This window comes from Emys orbicularis, chromosome 1 (assembly GCF_028017835.1).
Source record: "Emys orbicularis isolate rEmyOrb1 chromosome 1, rEmyOrb1.hap1, whole genome shotgun sequence".
NCBI lineage: Eukaryota > Metazoa > Chordata > Testudines > Emydidae > Emys > Emys orbicularis.
The window spans coordinates 237,110,390-237,122,614 of record NC_088683.1 but is presented as its reverse complement, the minus strand read 5'-3'; positions in this window follow the sequence as shown (position 1 = coordinate 237,122,614).

Here is a 12,225-nt window from a genome sequence, read left to right as displayed (position 1 = left end):
TTAACTTAAAGCATTCTTGAAAATGCCCCTCAGTACTGTGTTGGGGTTACCAGATGGTTCTCGGAGCTGCAGGTGTCCTCCTTGTAGGTCAGCTACCTGGTACTAGAGTGAATGGGCATGGATGATCAGGAGTAGAGTGCTGTTAATTTAATTGCAGCCAGTGCAATTAGCCTGCAGTTAATTTTATTTTATTGTAACTGGATTTTATTTAATATGTTTTCTGTGCAAGGCAGTTCCACAGGTGCCTCCACAAGGCAAAACTGCCACAGGCAGTGAAATAGCAATATCCATGCTGTTTGACCACATTCTGACAACCAAATTACACAGCACTTCATGAATAAATAAGAAAACTGTGTTTTTCCCCTGACATGAGGTGAATGAGGTCTGATCCTTTTAATGATTAACACTGGCTATTTCTTGTCTCCATTGCAACTTACGCTCTATATTGCCACTTGATCCAGCCAGCAAATGGTCTGAACATGTGTGACAAAGTGTAATTTTAAAAAGCCCCTAGCAGTGTGAATATTTTTGATATGGCATCTTAATATCAGCATAAAAAGATGTATTCTTTTTTAACAATATAAAAGTAAAGTACTTTAATAATTGACAATACAAGGATTTCCTCCCCCCCCCCATGACCATAGCTTTATATGTCGTGCATAATTTATAACTCAAAATGTTTCTCAAAATATTCTGTGTTTTGAGATCACAGGTATACATTTACTTTGTAAAGTCATTTTAAAAATAAATGACTCACTAAATAGGATTGGTAGATGACTAGCATTAGTACTGCCCTCAATAATTTAGTTGATATTTTAAAATATATTTTTCCAATGTATTTAAGATTCTTTTTAAGTTTAAATCACTATGATTTTTATTCTCCGGGAACTTGTTAATGAAATGCTTTCCAAAAGCACCTAATCTTCTTTACAAGCACAGAGAACTGACTATAGAAGTTTTTCTCTGTCCAATTTAAGAGGCTGGAATTCTAATGCAGTCACTTCTCTCTGTAAAACGGGGGAGGGTGGAGGAGGGAGGGAATGTTAAGGCAATGTTAGGGTTGAGAATTTATATGCACAAAAGTATGCTATTCAAACACAATGATCACTAGAGCAATCAAAACTCAGTCCTAATGTGCACATGAAATATTTCATTACTCTATATGATGTTAAATGTTTACCTTAATATGTACATGTCACCAGTTTCCTTGACAACCTTAACTTTGTGTGTGTGTAAATTTGCAAACAAAGTTTCATTATACTTTTTTTGGCATTTAATTTTCCTTTGTTTTAAATAAATAAAATAAACCTATTCAATGCTCAATTTCATTTTTTTTTAAAGAAAAAAAAAAACCACCTGTATGTTTGTGCAGAGAAAATGGGGAAGGGGGAAATGACACTCCCAGGAGCTCTGGACATAGGACATTCAGTAACTGTACTCCCTATTTACAGACTCGCAGATCTGTTTAAGGTGTAGATCTCAGAGTGTGGAGAAGATTATTGTAGAAGTATACTTCTAGGGCTTTACTGAAGTCATCTGAACTATCCTTCTTTATCTGAGGAACTATCAGTCTACCTAATTTGATTAGTTATATGAGCTGTGTTGTCTCAGATTTTCCTCTCTCTCCAGGATGCCCACGGGGAACACAATCTAACTCCCTGTGATTAACTGCACATTGAAATAAACGCACGTCTTTTTCAAATCCCTCTAATTTTTCATTCCTCCTTCAGTTGATTACCTGTGCTGACTTATTTTATTGTTCTCCTCACAAGATAGCCACATAAAGATACTTATTTTTTTTAACTCTGGCCATAGTATCTACAAGATCTAAACAGAACAAGTTTGCCTATCTAGGTTTTTCCCTCTCCATATACAAAAATCTATTTTTGTTCAGCCTAACTTTATATTGTGTTTTAAGTGCAGTGTTTATGAACTACAATGATGCACAAAGCACATTTTCTCATATACAATTGAATTCAGATGTATGAGCCCTTGAAATTTACAGTGGATTGTACTCCATTCATTCTGACATCAATTCTCAGGCTCTCTTATTTAATAATTATACGTTCTATTTAAGAAGCCTCTGACTGCCAGAAGCTGGGGGTGAACGACAGGGGATGGATCACTTACCTGTTCTGTTTATTCACTTTGAAGCACCTGGCATTGACCACTCTCAGAGGACAGGATACTGGGCTAGATGGACCTTTGGTCTCACCAAGCGTGGCCATTCTTATGTTCTTAAGAAGGGAGTATTTTATGAGGCAGTCAACACTGCAATTATAACATTTTATATGGCTGTCATTAGTATGGAGATCAGTGAGGGCCTCAAAATGTATTTTCTGGAACCATGTTTCATAGCCATGGCCAATGGAGTTTGTTACTGTTAAGTAGTTATTACTGGTTTGGGGAATATTCTTATGTGCTCAGGATTAATTGATATGATTCATGCTGAGGTAGCTGAGTCAAAAGTAGACAGTGAAGTTTTGTACCATAGAAGAATGCTGGAGTTAGATTTGAGTCACTCACACTTTCATTATATCTGTAAATTTAACTCTAGAGAAACTTTTTTTAAGTCTGAAAAATTTTCAGCAGTAATTGCTTTAAGTACATTGATCACAGTCAATCAGTTTCAGTGAAAAGCCTTCACAATTTGAACCTTGCTTCCCCCTGCATTTCAACAAAGCTCAAGTATGTTGATTTTCCAAGCACACCTCAAGGCCTGTCTATTCTCCCAGGGTTTTGGTTAGGCTTTTCGTTCAGAGAGAGAGAGTTTTATACTCAGCAACATGTAAACTAGGTAGGTATTCCTTGGATTAGATACAATGAAAAAACCTCTTACTTTCCGTTTTTTCTAGGTCAGCCTGTCCGCAAAATAGACTTTTTCCTCCAGAGGTAGGTGTCATTCTTTCTTCTGTGACCCTCTTGGCCAGCCAGTATCTCTGACACAGCTTCTGGTACAGACATCTTAAATTCCTCCTCCCTCGTGGCTGCCAATCCTTGAGAGTTTGTGGCTATGTTTGATTCAGAGGGTGAAATGGAATTCATTATTTTCAGAGGCAGGCTGGTCATGGTTACAATCAGCATTTCAATGTTTGATCACATACGTCATCTGGGCCAGGTGCAATAATCTCTGCTTCATATAGTAGCTACTCCACCCATGTCTCCTAATATCTTCCAGTCTAGCTCTGCAAGTAGTTCCCCATTACCTCTTTAAAAGTACAGCCTTTTGGTCTCATCTGCACCTTAGTCAACCTAAAGGGGCAAAGTGATTGGCTCTGAATTTGCATGTCAGTTATTCCTGATTAGAGGCATTAGATTGAGTGTTTGAAGCTACAGGATTTTCATTTTTTTTTTAACAGTTCCTGTGTCCCAGCTGTTTTCACTCCATATTAAATATAAATTATTGACAGATTAAAGTCTACCTGTCAATGTCACTCTGGCTTTTCTTTTCATCTCTTAATGACTGGTATACACATTAGCAAAAAGATGCACATTTGTCACTAATGATTGGGAGGAGTAGTTTAATTCTCATTTTATCAGGGATTTACTGTATAATTATTGGTGTGGGAAAAGATATTGAAGCTAATAGTATCAAGCTCTCCTTAACAGTAAGTTAGAGAAATATTATAATCCTTTGATTATAGCAAGTTAAATATTGCTCTCCATAAACTCCAGGGCATGGTGCTGTTATCGAGATGTCAGTAGCCATAATTTATTGCAAGTTAGGAAAGATACTGATCAGAATGGGGTAGAAAACTTACCTTAATTATAAATGATGAATGTGGCACTAGATTTGACGATTTTTACTAGTAATCTCTCTTCCTTTTATTTATACGTGAATTTCAATGTTTGTGAAAAGGCCCACATTGACAACCCTGGGATGTTTTTCCTTTATCCACAAATATGTACAGCTTCAGAGCAAGCTGCCCTGCACCACATAGTCAGTGCATGCCTCATATTACAAAACCAGTACTTTAAGTTTGAAAGGGTACTTCAGTCTCTACAGACTGGTGCCTTGTGATCTCCAGTGAAACGGTTCCGTTCAGCATGAAAGAACATGGTCACAGCACACCATCTGCTTAAACCATTATCAAGTTGTCTGTAGGTATCCCAGCAGAATAGGGTTGCCAACTTTCTGATTGCAGAAAACTGAACACCCTTGCTCCCACCCCTGCCCTGAGATCCTACCCATGCCCTGCCCCTTCTCCGAGGCCCCGCCCCTGCTCACTCCATGCCCCCACCCTCTGTCGCTTGCTCTCCCCCACCCTCACTCACTCCACTCACTCATTTTCACCATGCTGGGCCAGGAGGTTGGGGTGTAGGACGGGGTAAGAGCTCTGGCCAGGGGTGTGGGTTCTGGGGTGGGGCCGGGAATGAGGGTTTGGGGTACAGGAGGGGGCTCCAGGCTGGGCAGTGGGGCCAAGGGGTTTGGAGTGTGGGAGGGAGCTGGGGCAGGAGTGAGGAAGGGAGTATGGGATCTGGGCTGGGGCCAGAAATGAGGGGTTCGGGATCTGGAAGGGGGCTCCAGGCTGGGGCAGGTGGTTGGGGTGCAGGAGGGGGCTCCAGGCTGGGGCCTAGGGATTTGGAGTGTGGGAGGGGGCTCAGGGCTGGGGTAGGGGGTTGGGGTGTGGGAAGAGGTTTGGGGTGCAGGCTCTGGGCAGCGCTTACCTCATGTGGCTCCCTGAAGCTGCAACATGTTCCTCTAGCTCCTAGGTGGAGGCATGGCCAGGGGGCTCTGTGCACTGCCCCCATCTGCAGGCACTGCCCCCGCAGCTCCCATTGGCTGACCAGAGCCACCAGAGTCCCTTTTCCACCGGTTGTTCCAATCGAAAACCAGATGTCTGGCAACCCTATAGCAGAGAAGGTATTTAAAGGAAGACACATATATCTTTGAAGCTATGCCCATGTTTGAGTGGCAGCATGGGAGAAAGCAAGAAGGTGCTTATTTGAAAATTTAACAGAAGAGTGATTGAGGCTGTCATAACCTGCCCCTTCCTGGACATATACCTTCAACAGCTCAGTCACTAGTTCACCAAATCAGCCTTTGTATCCCTCTAATCTTCTGAGGAGATTTGTTTGTAATTCTTATGTGCAAGGCCCTTGAAAAAAAAGTTATATTCAAAACCCACTGATCTGTCAAACCTAGAAGTTGGAGGCATGGCCAAAACACTAAACTTTTATTAATCAGTGTAATACATAACAAGAGTATCTAGTGACCATCCTGCTTCTTACTCTATTCGGGTCAGCCTAAGCTTATAAGAGCCCAACAGTGCTTCCTCTCCACACAGGAGCCAATCCTTCAAATTCAACTCCCCAAAATCTGTGGGGTTTCAAACTTAAAGTACTCCTGGTTTTGTGGGTTATGTCCAGGAGTCCAAACCTCTGTGTCTCTGCACCCAGCAGTGTGTGTTCTTTTTGGTCTTCATCACATAACATACCTGATCACACAATTTTGCTTAACACTTCTCCTATCAAATATCAGACTGCATCTCCTATCAAATATCAGAGGGGTAGCCGTGTTAGTCTGGATCTGTAAAAAGCAACAGAGAGTCCTGTGGCACCTTTAAGACTAACAGATGTATTGGAGCATAAGCTTTCGTGGGTGAATGCCCACTTCGTCGGTTGCATGTAATGGAAATTTCCAGGGGCAGGTATAAATATGCTGGCAAGAATCAGTCTGGAGATAACGAGGTTAGTTCAATCAGGGAGGGTGAGGTCCTCTGCTAGCAGTTGAAGTGTGAACACCAAGGGAGGAGAAACTGCTTCTGTAGTTGGCTAGCCATTCACAGTCTTTGTTTAATCCTGATCTGATGGTGTCAAATTTGCAAATGAACTGAAACTCAGCAGTTTCTCTTTGGAGTCTGGTCCTGAAGGTTTTTTGCTGTAAGATGGCTACCTTTACATCTGCTATTGTGTGGCCAGGGAGGTTGAAGTGTTCTCCTACAGGTTTTAGTATATTGCCATTCCTGATATCTGACTTGGGTCCATTTATCCTTTTACGTAGTGACTGTCCAGTTTGGCCAATGTACATAGCAGAGGGGCATTGCTGGCACATGATGGCATATATAACATTGGTGGATGTGCAGGTGACTGAACCGGTGATGTTGTAGCTGATCTGGTTAGGTCCTGTGATGGTGTTGTTGGTGTAGATATGTGGGCAGAGTTGGCATCGAGGTTTGTTGCATGGATTGGTTCCTGAGTTAGAGTTGTTATGGTGCGGTGTGTGGTTGCTGGTGAGAATATGCTTAATGTTGGCAGGTTGTCTGTGGGTGAGGACTGGCCTGCCTCCCAAGGTCTGTGAAAGCGAGGGATCATTGTCCAGGATGGGTTGTAGATCACTGATGATGCGTTGGAGAGGTTTAAGCTGAGGACTGTAGGTGATGGCCAGTGGAGTTCTGTTGGTTTCTTTCTTGACTTACAGCAAAAAAACTTCAGGACCAGACTCCAAAGAGAAACTGCTGAGTTTCAGTTCATTTGCAAATTTGACACCATCAGATCAGGATTAAACAAAGACTGTGAATGGCTATCCAACTACAGAAGCAGTTTCTCCTCCCTTGGTGTTCACACTTCAACTGCTAGCAGAGGACCTCACCCTCCCTGATTGAACTAACCTCGTTATCTCCAGACTGATTCTTGCCAGAGTATTTATACCTGCCCCTGGAAATTTCCATTACATGCATCCGACGAAGTGGGCATTCACCCACGAAAGCTTATGCTCCAATACATTTGTTAGTCTTAAAGGTGCTACAGGACTCTCTGTTGCTTTCTCCTATCAAACAATTTCCAGATCAACATAGTTCCTGCTTCACAAAAGCCAACATAATTGGCAGAGAAGGTGGGGGAATTGATGTCTCTATAGGATAGGTGGCTTTAAAGGCCTTTAAAGTGAATGAGTAGGCTGTGCTTGATGCAGTGAAGAAGGGGAAACCAGGGGTGGGACACAGAGCGATGGCTGAACTGTTGGAAGCAACAATCCAGGAACATGATCTTTGCAACAGCATTTTGAATGGATATAAGTGGAGCAAGATTTCATTTGTCAGGGACAGAAAGGAGGAGGTTGCAGTAGTTGATACAAAGGTCACAACCAGGACATGAGTGGTCTGACCTAGTGGTCAGAGCAGGAATCAAGAGCCAGGTATGGTTGGTTTACCCGGAAGCCAGAGTCTGAAACAGACCAGAGAGCAAACAGTCAGGTGCAGGAGGTGGCAGGGTCAGGAGATTAGGAGCAGGTACAGCAGTGGAGGCAGTTCTAAGCTGGGGAAAGCCAATTGCATGGACAACTTATAAAGTTCCCTTGCTTGGTTTAAAAAAAGCAGGGAACCAGTCAGAGCTTTGATGAGGAAGATCCTCCGACTGAAAGAATGATCAGAGATGTAGGAGAAAAAACAGGAGTGGACAGTCACAAATGCTGAGGAAGGCAGGGCCGCCCAGAGGGGGGGCTAGTGGGGCAATTTGCCCCGGGCCCTACAGGGGCCCCCACGAGAATATAGTATTCTATAATATTGCAACTTTTTTTTATGGAAGGAGCCCCTGAAATTGCTTTGCCCCAGGCCCCCTGAATCCTCTGGGCAGTCCTGGAGGAAAGATATCAAGAAGAAAGATCATTTTTGACAATCTCAAAGGCAGCCGATACGTTGATGGTGGAGTACTGGTTTCAACTGCCTTTGGCTAGGGAGCCAAAGACTTCAAAGATTTAAGTGAGAAGCACTGCAGTGGCATGCCAGGAGCATAAGATGGATTGGAGGAGAGGAACTCCAGACAGCAGTGTAGACCCCGTGTTCAGTGAGCTTGGAGATGAAAAGAAGAAAGGAGATGGAGTAGTAGTGGAAGAGGCCAATGGAGTCAAGAGTGTTTTTGGTTCTTTTTTGTTGTTTAAGATGGGGGAGAGTGATGCATGTTTGTATTGTGAGAAGAAGCCTGAGGAGAGGTTGAGTAGAAGAAAGGGATAAGACTGTGGTAAGGGAAGTCAGAAGACGGGATAGAAAGAAATCACTGGGTCAGGTGAAGGAGTTACAGAAGTTTCACATCTGCTCTCCTGGATCAGTAACAGGGAAGGAGAAGGAGAGAGTCATAGAAGTGAGAGAGAAAAGGGGCTAGGAGAGGGGAAGGGAGCAAAACAATCTCTTCCAAAGTAGATTGTTTTCATCCTCTGTTCAATGGGACTACACACACAGGGAGGTACTGCCCTGTGTAATTGTGGCAGAATAGATCCTAGGTAAATGTACATGCACAAAAGAGAGACATGATTATCATGGGGAGTGCATATATATATATATTTCTTCTTTGATATTATCATCTGATAAAGAAACTTTAGCGAAACAGAATTTAAAAAAGAAATCAAGCTGGTTACATTTTGCCCTATCTCTTTTGGGGGTTTTGTGGAAACTGCCACTGATGGTGAGGGAGCCTTTGTTGATGTATCAGTCAACTACTATGGCTATTCCTGTGTCATCTGGGAAGAAAGAGCAACCCTCCAGTGCCCTGGCAGGATGAAGATTATTATATAGTGGTCAAAGCAAGAAGAAAGGCATTGAGTAAGGCGAGACTTTCATTAAAATTTCAGGATTTGATAGATTATAAAAGGAAGCGTATTCAGGCTCAGAGGGTTATTAGAAGATGTAAGAAATCATGCTGGTAAAACTTCTGTAGCAGTATTAATCACCAGGCTTCAGTAGAAAAGACATGGAATAAGATAAGATTAAAAGGATCAATGGGAAAGGGGTCAGATCTTTTGCAAAACCTACTTTAATTAAAGGTGAAACTACTGTTGATTCAAATATACAAAAAAGTTAACATGCTATGTGGGAGATTTGCTAATGTTAGCAGTGATAAAAATATAGAAGGTGATTTTATCTGTGTCAGGAAACCTTATATTTATTTTATTCATTTATTTATTTTTGGGAAATGTGTAATTATAATCTTGGAGAATGGGATGAGATGTTAAATATAGCAACATGATATTGTCAGTTAATTAACTTGAGTTATATCCTTCCAACATAGGTAATACGATTTATGAAAGTTTAAACATGTAAATTATAAATGAACAATGGTAACAGTTTCCTGTAATTATTATTGTTCTGCTGCACTGCACTGTAACAATTCTACTGACAAGAATAAAAACCTCATTCTTTTAACATTTTCAAATTGGAAAAAGAAATTCCATTATGGAAAAAGTCCTATGGATTTAGATAGGGAATGCAACTTTTTGCAGAACTTTAAACTCCCTTAGATAGAAGTTCTTTTTATTCCATTCTATAAACTGGTTTAAAAATTCAGGCAAAAGAACATCCCTCTCTATTACAATGGATAGTTTTTAAGAGTATTTTCTCTGGAACCCTCTTGAATTCCTACATGACTTCTTCTGAGAGGTTGTTAGACTGAATTACGGAGCCATTTTCAAAGTGATTCATCCATCCTCAATCCTGAAAAAGAACCTACTCAGGTATAAACACTTATTCATATAGCTCCTTTTGCAAGATCAGGACCTAAGTAAAAAGTTAGTATCATCTTTATCTATCACACTGTTTCAAGATTATGAAGGACTAAGTTTTTTTGAAAAATCAAAAATGTCCTCCCTTTTTATCAAGTGTTTTTTGTAAAGGCATTAGGCGATTTCATTCACGGAATGTGGGGCCTTACTTATCCTTGATATGTATGAGAGATATATGCAAAATAAAAGAGAAGTTTTAAATTTTGTTGAATAAGGAGTTCAATATAAAAAAGTTTCTTAAATTGTGTTTTTATGGGCTGAGCAAAATATAAAGCCATGCATGTCCCATTCATACTGAAAGGGAAAAGTGACCTCCCCTTTCTTTATAATATTTGTAGTTTATAAAACATCATCTCCTCTTTTTTCTGACCATCTCCACATTTTTACGAAGGGACCTATACATTCAACAGTACATCAACTTGAATTAGCAATGATTCATATACAACACTTGAATCTTAGATAAAAGTATTTATGATTATGCATAGCTAAAAGTGCATAAATACAGCTGGTCAGAAAATATAATTTCTGCTGTCAGGAAATTCTGACATTTCATAATTTCTTTTAGTTTTGAAAAAAATAATAAAGGCTGGAATTTTAAAATTTCCCATGGAATGGAATTTTTGTTAAAAATAAAACTATTCTGAACCATCTGATAATGTCAAAACATCATAAAATAATGTCAAATGTTTAATATGGTGCATGTATACTATAATATTACAGTTATATTATATAAATGTTGACACTAAATAAAACAAAAATAAAGTATTAATAAAATGTTTCCACATTATCAAAATGAAAAGTCAAAACAATATTTTAACACTTTTCCATTGAAAATTTCATTGAAATCAACATATTCCCATGCAATGTACCTAGATTTTTAAAATGCAGGCTAAACAAACCTGTGTAATAGTATGGTGCATTGCTTTATAATAATCTTGTTTAAACCTCCCTCATTTATTAGAGTCTATACCAAACAATGCTCTTGGCTTTTTGTTTCTCTGTTTGTTTGTTGCTTTTTCTTGAGAAATTAGATTCTCATCTTTGCTCAGAGTGGAGTCCTTGAAATACTTGAAGATTTTCTCATAATATACCAAAATGTTGCGTTTGAATTGAGCTAACATTTTAAGATAAAAACTGGTAGCTTTCCCTGCACTCAATACTTTATTTTCTAATGGCACCATTAAATGTCATCCTACAGCAGTGTTATTTTGAATTTAGCGACATAGTTGATTTTTTAAACTAAATTGGCTAGATCTTGTCATGCAGTGGTTAACTTCAGATGAGAGCTATGATAGAAGATAAGGAGCAATAAAATCAAGAGCTTTGTGATCCTAGCCAGAAGGGAAAAAAGGTAAATCCTTTGCTATGAATACTGTGATGGGTGTACTGGGCATTTGCTACTCCCTGCTGGATGCCCTGCCACCTTGGCACACTCTGCCCATGATAAGCTGCCAGCAGAACCAGTGAGAGTTAGTCTTCCAGCACCTAGAAGGGCTGGGAACAGGCAGAGGTAAATCAGAGCCCACTAGGCCAGATAAACAGGACTGACTGCTTCAACTAGGGGCCAGTTCTGGGTGAAGCCAGGGTTTCCCTTCCCTAATCCAAGTAATCTGGCCCAGTCAGGGGTCCAAATTTGACAATACTGGCCTTGAGTTTCCAGGAAGACTACTGTTTATATTATGGACTTTAACATCCAACTGGCTATTTTGAGATCAACATTAATTTGTTTTCTGTTAACTCTGGAAGGGTATTGGGCAGAGAACTGACCAGGATGGATAACTGGTCCATAGAGACAGCAGATTAATGCAGGACCAGGACACAAAGGGGGGCACTAGGGAGGAAGAACCTCTGCAATGCTATGTCCTGGTTCATAAATGATCTGGAGAAAGGGGTAAAGAGTGAGGTGGCAAACTTTGTAAATGATACAAAATTACTCAAGATAGTTAAGTCCAAAGCAGACTGCAAAGAATTACAAAGGGATCTCACTAAACTGGGTGACTGGGCAACAAAATGGCAGATGAAATTCAGTGTTGATAAATGCAAAGTAATGCACACTGGAAAACATAATCCTAACTATACATGCGAAATGAGGGGGTGTAAATTAGTTGTTACCACTCAAGAATGGCTATTAGCCAGGATGGGCAGGGATGGTGTCCCTAGCCTCTGTTTGCCAGAAGCTGGGAATGGGCAATTGATGATTACCTGTTCTGTTCATTCCCTCTAGGACACCTGGCATTGGTCACTGTCAGAAGACAGGATACTGGGCTAGATGGACCTTTGGTCTGACCCAGTATAGCTGTTCTTATGTTCTTAAGAAAAAGATCTTGGAATCATTGTGGATAGTTCGCTGAAAGCATCTGCTCAATCTGCAGCTGCATTGAAAAAAACTAACAGAATGTTAGGAACCATTGGGAAAGGGATTGAAAGACAGAAATATCACAATGCCACTATATAAATCCATGGTATGCCTAGACCTTGAAAACTGCATGCAGATTTGGTCACTACATCTCAAAAAAAAAGATATTAGAATTGGAAAAGATACAGAGAAAGGCAACAAAAATGATTAGGGGTATGGAACAGCTTCCATATGAAAGATTAAAAGAGATGGACTGTTCAGCTTGGAAAAGAAATGAGTGGGGGATGTGATAGCAGTCTATAAAACCATGAATAGTGTGGAGAAGGTGAATAAGAGAATATTATCTACCCCTTCACATAACACAAGAACTAGGGGTCAG